The sequence below is a fragment of the Centropristis striata genome, chromosome 6 (genome assembly GCF_030273125.1).
Source record: "Centropristis striata isolate RG_2023a ecotype Rhode Island chromosome 6, C.striata_1.0, whole genome shotgun sequence".
NCBI lineage: Eukaryota > Metazoa > Chordata > Actinopteri > Perciformes > Serranidae > Centropristis > Centropristis striata.
In genome coordinates this window covers 6,323,637-6,335,714 of record NC_081522.1, presented here as the reverse complement: position 1 = coordinate 6,335,714, position 12,078 = coordinate 6,323,637, and the positions used below count along the sequence as shown (strand labels likewise).

Here is a 12,078-nt window from a genome sequence, read left to right as displayed (position 1 = left end):
ATTTTGTGTTACCCTGCAGAGATGCTGATTCGTCTCTTTTTAGGAGGGATAAAACAGAAAATAAGAGCATGTAAACAATTTGTCCGAAGCAAACACATGCACTGATTTACATGAAGAGTAAGCCAGAGAGTTAACCAGAGGGAGAGACCTAAACAGCATGGCTGTTTCCACCATCTTAGATTGTATTGATTATTCTTTGCTGTAACGTCTGTCTCTCTCACACACGCTGGCTCTCTTTCTCTCCCTTTCTGTCCCTCCCTCCCTCTTTCTGCCTCTGTTCTGCCACCTTCTCTACTCGGCGATCAGCATTTGGCTTTTTCCATTTGTGGCAGATTACTGTAACGCTATTGTACAACAACTTCCTGCCTCTTTTGGCTCTGGTTCTAAAAACTGCAAAAGCAGAGCTCGTGGCTTCAACTTTTTCCCCTCGGCCTTGAACTGCAGGAGCTCTAGAAGGAAAGAAAAGGAGGAAGGAGATATGTAAAGTGTGTCTGTTACTGAGGAACTATTTTGGTTGCATTTCTGCTTTATAAACTGCTGAGAATTAAAGAGGGCAAGAGGGGACTACAAGCCTAGCAGAGACAATGAGAGAAAAAAGGTGGGGGTTAAACTTTTCTTACTTTTACTCTTTGAAAACTTTCAGTTGGTTTTGGAGGGCACTGCATTATTAGTGGGGGACTCACGCAGATTTGTCTAACATGGCTGCTACTGCCTGGGCTGCACAGTTTGTGAGGGCTGCTTTCATAGCACGGCCACCACCCTGTTCCTCGCCGGCTCTCTTCCTCACTACAGCAGCACAGAGACTGGATTCTCCACAAAAAACTATTCTCCCCTCTTCTCTTTGCTCCACAGGTTTTACTAAAACACAGGTGGTCAAACACATACGACGTGCAGATAGTTAGAGGAAAATTCTTGCATTATTTACTCAGAGAAGGCAGCCCTGCAATTATTTGTTCTCCTTCCCTAAATGAGATACGAGCCCGGTTCAGGCATCTACACTGGCACGAGCTATAGAATCCTATTAGGAGAGCAGCTGCACGTCACATCTCGCCATCCGTTTTAACCAATTGAGAAACCCATGACTTCATTATGGCTTCAATGTATAAAGCTGTTATGTGTATATGTTCAGGGGGATGTATGTGGAAAAAATGTGGGTCATAAAACAGAATATGCTAAAAGGTCCGAGCATTAAAACGTAGCTATTTCAAGCGTGGCACTTTGTGTTTTTATGCTTAGTGTGCATTACTGCACTTTGCATGGCATAAAGTTCATGTGAGGATACAGTTTTGGTTTTGGGTCCTGTGCCAGCTCTCACCACAGTGCTCTGCGACACTGCTCCTCTGTTTGCGTTTTGAAAGAATTGATGATTTTTTAATTTTACACTCATAATTTACAATATTTTAGCAATTAAGACGGACTTTTTAAAAATGAATAAATACATTTGTTTTGGATAAAATGCGTTTTTAAACAGTGCAAACCTTTACACTGTTTGCTGCTTTTTCTACTCCTGCATTTCTTTTATGTATTAAATTATCAAATAAGATGAACATTTTTAGAACATTAACACTAACACAAATTTCAAACTGCTCTTTGATTGACACGCTTTCAAGCAGAGAAAAGCAGCAGCGTTTCGTCTGCAGTGCATTGCTGCAGCATCTGTGTGATACAAAACCAGTCAATCAGGCCAATTGATAATACGTTGTGAAACAAAATGGCAGACGGCGCCATGTTATGGAGTCTGCCCGACATCATATGACTCTAATCTTCTGAAACAGACAATAAAAATTGCTTTCTAAACTGCAAATCTTTTTATTTTTATTTTGTAAAAAGCATCAGATGATATTGAATTTTGTAATTTTTAAATTCCTAGGTAATATATCTCATAAAAGCACATTAAGAATATTACACAGTAGAATTAAAATGATCTAAATTGTTAAAAGATATAATTCAAATAGCAATATAAATGTTGTACATGTGTATGCAATTTCTGTTAAGATAATTCGATCTGAAAATTATCTTTTGGGTATTAGGGCCTTGAATGAACTTTCAGTCTCCCACTGATTAAGCCTCATATAGTTTGAGTGCTGTTGGAGAACACACTAAACACATATTTAAGTGTCAGTCAGGGGCAAATACTCTATTACAGAAAGTTCAGATAAGGGGACAGGACAAGGACGCGTTATGTTTTTCTATAGCTACAGGAAAGAGCCAGCAGAGCTGCAGGAATATGAAATTGCAGTGGGCTGGGGATCTGCAAAGACAAACAATATTTGCACTTAGTCATTTGCAAACATCAAGGAGGCATTAGGAGGTTGTGGGGGTGAGAGTGGGGCGGATCTGTGCTTGGTCAGCAACCGCCACTACATCAACACACTAGACATGATATGTGGCACATAAAAAACACATATATATTCTAATGGGCCTATTCAAGGGGATAAAAGCTAACCGCAAAAGTATCCCTACACAACGAGGGAAGACTTTATGCTCTCCAGGAGCAGGAGCAGGGTCTATGAGGTGGTCTTGCTTAAGCCCCGCACGTGTCTAAACAACTTCTCTATTACACCCGAGACCTTTGAGGGCACTCCCCATCGAGCGGGGAACAAAGGCCATGACCCAGAGGTCAAAAGCGTTACACGGGAGGCCAAGCGGGCCCATTGAATGCTGCACTGCTGTTTGCTTTAAGAAGGTAAAGATTACTAACACATTAACTAATGCCGATTAGGGGGTTATCCCTCATGGGACCGGGGTCCCAGGGCAGCACATCACGTCTTATTAACACAGCCTGGCCTTTGACCCCAGCAGTCACCTCAGGCAGCCGGCTGTGACCACCACTTTCTCTATCACACACACACACACACACACACACACACACACACACACACACGGACAAGAAGAGAGTCACAGGAAGGTGCAGCACAGCTTGAAAAAATAATTGTTGTGGAATAAATGATGCGATATTATCACTGCGCTCCTGATTAAGTGGCGTTTGACTTGCATCATGTGTGGATCTGAAAATAATCAGAGTAATATTTCCGTTTTGTACAATTTTCTAATTAAACGTGATCAATTCAGAAAAAATTGTATCGAGGCCTCAGATTTTAGAGCATGTGTTCTACCGAAGTTCATAAAATGGAAGCATGTGCAATAAAGTTCTCATCTCAAAATGGAGGACAGAAGACATGCGCAGTATTGATGCTGCAGATGATCATATGATGAAAAACAAGAAAGGTGCAATTTCTGCACAAACTCCCTCTGCCATGCTAGGCAAACAGTATTTTAGCATCAGCAGAGAGGGAAAAACAAAATGTCACACTGAGCTTTTAGCCTCTCTGTAAAGAAAGAGCAAGCCAATATTATCTTCTATTGAGACATAATTCATGCTCATCATCTTCCAAATGACTGCTAGTGACTGGATTATTTACCATCATTTTCTTTCCTAAAATAAAATAAGATGTGAAAATGAATTTAATGGAACCAGCAAAAATCAGAAACGGTGTATTTTCTGAAGGTCAAGTGAGCAGGTTTGTGCAGGGAATGTAAAATTGAATTCAATTACACAACCTTTTGTCGAAACTTGCCTTCTCATGTGAAACATGTAAAATAATTATTACAATTGCGCACTTATTTGAAAATACACAATTTGATAGATAAAAAGTGTTACAAAATCGAATATGTGTATTAGAAAATTAACACATTCGGTTTATAGTATAAAGTGTATTTTCATTTTAAATTTCCTATAGGGTTAAAAAGCTGATTATGACAACAAACTGCTGTCTGTTTGCTATTTCTGTTTTTTTTGTACGTTATGAATGGAATAAAGAAATTGCGAAATAATATTTATTAGGAGTTTATCATGGCAAAGACATTATGCAAAGTTTAAAAATAATTCATTATAATTCATGTCTGAAAATTACATACTCTCCCCCCCCTTTATGTGAGCTTTATTATAAGGTGTAAGAGGGAATTTATAATCAAAAAAATAACTCTGTCATGTATTATGATTTTGTTTTGGCAAATATTCAATAATGTATTAAATGTGAGGGTTTGATTTATATCTATTTTTACTTTTTATTAATTTTGTTTGTGCAAAAGCAAATTACTCTGAGGCACACACACACACACACACACACACACACGCACACACACACACACACACACACACACACACACACACACACACACTCTCTCTCTCTCTCCCAAAATCATTTTGGTCTAATAAAGCTATATTTTTATGTTCCCTGGACAGAGAAACACATTGCAACTTAATTAGAATTGTGGGAAATTGTGCTTTACAAAAGAGTGTGTATACTGACTACTGAAATACCTAGATTTCAGCCACAGCAAACAATATTAACACATTTTCAATTTTCAAAATAATGAACTGACTAAATTACATGTTTGCATCTGTAATAGAACCATTAGCAGTGTGATTTGGATTTAAATTAAAACAGCATTTTGTAATAATTATAAATCTAACAATTTAAGGCAATACTTTCCCCTTGATTGAATAGATCTGATCTTTGTATATGGGACATTTTCACCGGAATGCATGTAATGTACATTCATTTTGTTTAATTTTATTAGAATTTGTTCGATTGCCTTTCACTGAAATATTTCACAATGGGCCATGTTGACTCCTCTAATCTCGAAGCGCAAACGGCATTGATTTTTGTTTTTCTTACATTACTTTATATGTAACAAATTAAAAATACAAACTCAGAGGAAATCTGAGCTGCATTTTGCATCATTTTAAAGTCATATTCTTAAGAGACTTGATTTTTAGAAAGGTCAAGTACACTGCCTCTACTCATTTTAGCAAGCAAATAGATATAAAGGCTTTTCCCCCAGCAGGAATTAACTCACCTTGCTGTTTCTCACAGGATTCACAACGAAGAAGAAGAGGAAGAGAGACAGAGAGAGAGAAAAAGAGCAAGTGAGAGTTTCTCCTGGGAACAAGCTGGAAATTATGGACCTATTCGATATCAGACCTCAGAGTGGACAACCTATCCAAAGAGGGACGCGCCCTAACTGTAACTAACAACTACTTCTGGCAGCCCTTCAACAGCCAAACATATTGTCCTGGACCAGGGCAGCTTTCATATGGCAGCACCGAACTAGGGCAGCGCAGGCAAGAAATCTAATCTAATTAAAGTAAATGAATGTGGGGTTTTTATGAGAAATAGATCAAGCTGTAAACTATGATACCTTCAAGATTTTACTCATCAAACTTGAAACATGTTAGGAAGATACAGAGGAGAGAAAAATAAACTTTTCTACACCTTTAACCATCTGACACAAAAAAGGGATAATCCTGACAGTTTATTATATATTTTTATTATTATGAAATACTATATGTGCTATTAATATGTACAATTACTTTTTTCACCCTGTGGTTTTACCAGACCATAAATAAACCCCGAAACAGCATTAAAAGCTGATTTAACCTTATTTTCAAAGTCTAAATTTTCAGTTAAAAACTCTCTGACCAAACTATTTTAAAGCAGAAGTAATTTATACATTTTTTTTTAAATGAACATGTGAGATTAATTAATTAAAATCACTTGATATCAAAAAATACTAAACCTTTCTTCATTAAATAGAATTACCATTCATCTTTTCGAATACACATTATTATCATGGACATCATACGATAATATATAATTCTAGCAATAAAATAAATAAAAATAAAATAAATAACTTTAACGTCACTATTAAAACATGTTACCGAGTCACTATGTTAACTGAGCTACCCGGACAAATTCTCAAAAGTCAATGACGCGCAATAATAAAAAAGCTTATTCTCCTTTTCTGTCCACTTGACTCGTCTGTGCCGGGCTTCTACATACCTGAACTCTCCCCTTTGCAGTTTTCCCCCTGAGGGCTGCTAATACCTACTTTAAACAGCCTTGGCCATTTTGTTTTATTCGTCCTCAACACTAAGCCATGAGGAGTGCACAGGCCTGGCATTTTAGGGGCCACGTCACAACGTCTGTGTCTGCGCTGCAGGGCTGCAAGGAGTCCAACAGACACTCCATACGCACTCAGCAGTTCACTGCCTCAACAAACACTTTATGTGATCTGTTTTGATATCTTTCACACTCTTTCTAGCATCCCTGCTTGACTGAGAACGGCAAAACATGCACCTAATGTGCTTTATCCATTTCTCAAACATGCTCTCCTCCAGGTGCACTCTGCAGCCTCTGAATCACTTCACAGCGCTTTTATCTCTTCTGCATAGTAAAGTTAGCTCAGCTGCAAAATAAATAGATAAATACTCCCAATTCAGTAATGCCACTAAAGGAGATTGATACCCTAACTTTCTGGAGAGCAAAAAAAATCATCTGTAGCATCCTTTAAAAAGCGGATACAGTACTGATATTGACATGACAGTGAGGATAAAGGATAAAAACACTGATTCTGTAATTTCACTTGAGCTGACACATGGTTATTGATGTGTGTAATGCTATTAGCAAAAATATATTTATCTGGCACTTTATAGCACAGCTGTGCAAACAGAGTTTTTATTACTCTGTCGGCTATTTCTGCAAATGTAGTGGCTATTTCAATTCAAATAAAACACTGTTTCAAAAAGGAGCAAAATACATGGCAGCAAATTGGTTTTCTTTTTACATTTAAAGCAGCAGTGTACATATTCATAACTGTACAATGGACATATTTTTGATTTTCTTATATTTATTTCCTTTGCCCTGTCATTTTGTCCATATATTAGATATAAGTATTAAAAGTTATGATTATCTTACATTATGGACATAATGTAAAGACACATTATATAACATATGGCATTATATTAATAAAAATAATACCTGCCCAGTGTCTTTGAGTGGACACATTAGTTGTATGTATGGATGCAGTGACTTGTTCTTTTCCTCTGTATTATGTTTGTGCCCATCAGAAGAGGAACTAGAGCCAATGAAGATTTCGGTCATCCGAGGACATACACGTTCTACAAAGGAGTCGTTTCTGTAAATCTTTAGGGTACAAAGGCGTTTTTTATGTGTGCTGGTGACTGGCTCATCTGTGCGCTTCATACAGAGGCTTTTCTCTACAGAACAGTTGTTAGATATGTTGCACTGTACTGGGTACATAAATGAATATGCAGTTTAATTTGTGTAAATATTCTTTAGATTTCCTGTTATTCTTCATGATGATATTCTTCCTTATGTAAATGTGAAATACTTTTTTTCCTGATGTTTAAGGTTTTTATATAAAGTCATCTGAGTGGCATTGAGAAGTGAGTGATAAGAATAATGTTTATTATCACAACTATCATCATAATTATCATTCTTCGTGTTATAATGGTACATTTGTGGGAACATGCTGCTTTGTTTGTAATGATTATGAGTACACCACATAAAAAAGGGTAAACATTTGAGTTTATTGGTGCTTTCTCCCTTCATCGTCCCTATGTGTATATTATACGCTGAACTTTGCTGACTAGATGGTGTGTAATAGCTCTCTGTCTGCCCATCATCATCATCCGGGTAAAGGTGTGGACAGCATGCGGGAAACTGCGATATGACCTCTCACACCAGCTTAGAGAGGCAGAGGGTCATGCAGAGGACATGCTGGTGGAGGGAGAAGTCAATCTTATCCTTCCGTTCCGCCACAGGCCTGTATGCAGCGACAGCAAGATGAGCTACAGGGCTTTCCAAAATCCACACTCGTTTGGCTGGGAGCAAGGCATCAGGGCCGTGTGTATTTCAAAGGAAACGCTGAGGAAAGCGTTTTTTGTGGCAGCAACCGTGCACTTGACAGTGTGTATTAGCCTGCCTCTGTGTCTTTGCTTCGTCCCCACCCATACTCAATATCCCCCAACACCAATATCTGTCATCTTTAGTAGCCAAAGTGGCATGCAGCCCATTTGTCTCCCAACGGCGGAGAATTCCACCTTGTCTTGATTCCTCATCTTGATATGGCTCTCAGGCATACATACATTTTTTTGTCATTATCTCTACACATCACAAATACCTTCCGTCCTGCTAAGCAGCGGAGGGCCGAGAGGTTAAAAGGCAGGAGGCACCGAAATGAGAGGAGAGAAAAGCATCAGCTCTCGGACTGCTGTCAATTGAGCCTGTGCCTCTGTAATGGGGAGGGGTGGGTCGTAGTGGTGGTGGTGGTGGGGGTGATAACCTGGCACAGAACCAACCACTAATGCCCCTTAAATGTCAGAGACTGCAGCAGAAAGGAAGGGAGACAGCAAAAACGAGAGCACATTCATATTTCAGTATGGCAGATGCTATAATGCATTGATGCCTCACACTGAGTGCACACAAGGACACCAGGAGAGAGAAAAAGAGAAGGCGGACATGAAAAAGGGGAAATGAAAAAGGGGAAAAAAAGGACTTTGCAGCAGTGATGGAAGCAGCCCCATCTGATGGTTGTCTCTATTCGACAAAGTTTAGAGTGGATCTGTCTCACTCACACTCTCTCTCTCTTTCTCTCTCTCTGCAGACGAAAATCTGGCGGGGTGGGGGTCGGGGGGACGGGGTTGAGTCTGGTGTTGGGGGTGGGGTTGGATTGCTGGAGAGAGTGATCTTTTTTTTCAGCGGGGTGAAAGGCGGACGGTCATGTGTGCAGAGCTCATGACAAAAGGCCCTTTTATGTGCAGCGTATGCAGATAGAGGAGGCTCCTTTGTGCACAGATGGAGATCCCATGCCTGGGTCTGCCTGCGGCGGAGAGGGAAGGGAGGGAGGAGAGGAGAGAAGAGTGTTGGTGAAGGGAAGGGAGGGAGGGGAGGGAGGGAGGGAGGGGTGTCTCTGGCACTGAGTGCCATCACTGTGTCTGGTGGGGGGAGGGGGCACGGAAAAGGAGAACCAAGCCGTCCTGGTCCTGCCAGGTTCATACATTAGGGAGGAGGGGCCACAAGGCTTGCTAAGAGGATATCAAAACTGGTAACCCCATAGTGGGATCACAGAGAGTCGCATCTAACAAGTGGACCAGGGTCAAATATTATTTGCAAATAATCTGTCGTGTTTGTTTTAACTGGACCAGAGATAGGAAATCATGTCAAACTTATCTGATGCTAACTAAGGATTACTGGGTTAGAGAAGCCTAACCTACTTTTAAAAGCCAACTATAACATCCGCCTAACAGGTTAAACAAACAAAGATAAGCATCACTTAACCACCATTGTGTTTTTAACCAGCTAAAAGAGAGTGCAGGTAGTCCTGAAGTGAATGATCAAGGTGAAAACCTAACATACAATGTCAAGTTCAGCTTTTTCCCTTCTAGATGACTGTCTGCTTCGTGTTTATCTCAGTGCTGCTGCTTTGACCCTTGTGCAGTCTCTGTTATGCATAGTAATCTATCAATCTCTGGATAAGACTCCCAGCTAAATGTCGAAAGTGTCTCTTCTATCCCGGTGCCACCTCTCCCCTCAGCGACGAGGTGACTCCCACTGACATCCCGTCTGCTGAGAAGACGTCATATCCTCTAGGCGGCCTCCGCCCACTGACCGGGACGTCTTAACACTACAGCCAGACAGATTCCTATCCTGCCAGAGCACCAAGTCATATGGCCCTTTTCACCAGAGCACAGATGGACAACACCCCCCGCACTGACAGTCAGGTTAACTCCTTCACATAAGGCTGAAGCTGCTGATACACATGCAGTGAGATAGAAGTTGTTAACATTCAAATGTGGAAAAGAGGAAGAGATTAGAAGTGCAGAGTTTGCTTGAAGAGATTTGCCTGGGGACGCAATAACTAAGTGCTTGATAGCTAATTAAGCCACTTAGCAAGCTAGTGAGGGTCATTATTTCACTACAGTAAGCTTGCTAGCACAAGAGGCAGCATGAGCAGTTTTCTTAACTACCATATCATTTTGTTGCCTTTAAATCACACTGCTGTTTGGGGCAACTTAGGCAAAACATGTTTAGGGGACGTAGTTTTATGGTCAGTGATAGGCTCAGATTATTATAAGTGTCTAATAACAGAAAGTAAACAAACCCTACAGAGATAGACTGTTATGTTACAGAAAAATCCCTTTTGTTTAACCAGATTCAAACAAATTGCCAAATCCACCAGACTCGATTGACAAAACTGTAATTTTGCCTTTTTATAAAACACACTTCATTCAAAGTTGAAAGAAACCAAAATAAACTTACAAAACCATCTTGGTTAGTCTTTCTGCTGCTACAACAACCACCAACTATTTTTTTTGTTTAGCAAAAAAATTCAATAAATGTTTTGAATGAAATGTGTTTTAAGACACACTCTCAACTCTTTTTGTCAATAGAGTCTGGTGGATTTAGCAACCATGACATAGCTGTTGTTTACAGCTAAAACAAAACAGATTTTACTCTCTAACAAAAATGTATATCTCTGTAAGGATCCTTTTTTTCTTTTACAATAATTTAAAATCATAAGCAGCATGTATACACATGCATTATAGCTTCAGTTGCTAGCATAGCATGCTAGTTAATGATGTGCTGTACTTTTCAAATGTTAGCTCCACTGGATTTGCTCTCATCTGATCAGGAAGTTGCACATCTCTTTCCAACCTCTGCAGGTAATGAGTGTAACTATTGTACCTTCTCCAGTCATTTGTAGGGCTTAACCAGGAGGTCAAAATCCACAAACAATGACGAAAGTTTGTCTGGAGATTGACCAGTCTGTGGTTGAGGGATGGGACTTAGCGAAGAGTCAATTGACTATAGGTTATTGTTTTAAATACATGAAATTTAAAGACATTAAAATCTGACCGCCTTTGTGGTACATGCCCAATAATAGGGCAGATTCATCGCACTTGATATCATGTAGGCGATCTTTTTAAAAAATAATTTTAAAACATATAAGACAGTTAAAGCCATAAAACCAACGATTTCTTAATCTTTACAAATCAAGATTCTTTTTTTATTCAGCAGGTTATGCAATTATTTAACTAAATATGTATTCAAATTGTGACCTTAAAACTAAAAGCCTAATTAAATCATGGATTTAGAGAATCGTTACACCCCTAATAATTATAAGACTATGCTTGTTTTCATCACTGACATAGACGTTTAGCATGTCCTGATGAAAATAAAGTGGATGCATCAGTATATAAGTGCACATGCATAAACTTAAGGGTCCCAGTTTGGGGTTTTTTGACCCATAGACTTTACATTAGGATGACTTTGCAGATTTTAAAATTGTATTTTTCTTCGCTGGAGTAAAGTTTTGCAAATACAAATCTCCACATATCAAGAATTCATAACAGAGTTATAATTGACCTTGTTTGCAGTTTCAGGTGTCCTATTAACAGTTTCACAGACATCTCTGTTATCATGGTGGTCAAAATGTTGGGAATTGCTTTATGGGCCCCTGGGAATGTTTTCCTGCAATATTCTAAGTGGCCACTGGGAAAAAATAGAAACAAGGTGGAGCAGCGCCACCACATCCATGTTTTGTTATATATCCATGAGAAGAAATCATAGCATGGGAGAGCCAATAAATGACAATGCTTGATGAAAAAAGGGAAATATTTAGCAAAACAAAGCAACAAGATATTTTTCTTTTGAGATGACCAACCAAACAGAGCTTAAAGAACAGTGAATGATGAACTTACAATTAACAGGTGATCAGAGAGGTTCCAGAGCATTTTTTGTTTTGTTTTGCCTGTTATGTAAACAAGTAGTATTTTGCTAAGCCGTTAGCCACAAAATGTTAGCCTTGGAGTTTGTTTTGAGATTTTTCTGCCCCCCCCTTGGTCAAAAATCAGTTTACTGCGGTCTTGAAAACCTTGTGATATCCAACCATGATTGTTACATTTTCATCAAGTGAGGTTAAACGATTTTACCTCTATTGCTCTCAATGAAGTTCTCATATTTGTCTGCATGTGTATAGCATTAGAAATTACAATAATCTCTCTAAAAATAAAGTTTTAAGATATTTAAGTGCGTTATTGTGGGGTTTTTAAAAAAAATTGCAATATGGTTCCTTTATCCTCATAAACTATTCAATGTACAGTACAGGCCAAAAGTTTGGACACACCTTCTCATTCAATGCGTTTCCTTTATTTTCATGACTATTGACATTGTAGATTCATCAAAACTATTAATGAACACATGGGGAATT

At 39.0% G+C, this 12,078-nt stretch overlaps 1 long non-coding RNA gene across 1 annotated transcript; it reads left to right on the top strand.

Moving 5' to 3' along the window:
* Window positions 1–251: 251 nt before the first annotated feature.
* LOC131973128 (uncharacterized) lies at window positions 252–5,523 on the top strand. Its single transcript, XR_009394538.1, has 2 exons — window positions 252–598; window positions 4,881–5,523. It is a non-coding gene; the product is annotated as an uncharacterized LOC131973128 (long non-coding RNA).
* Window positions 5,524–12,078: the final 6,555 nt, after the last annotated feature.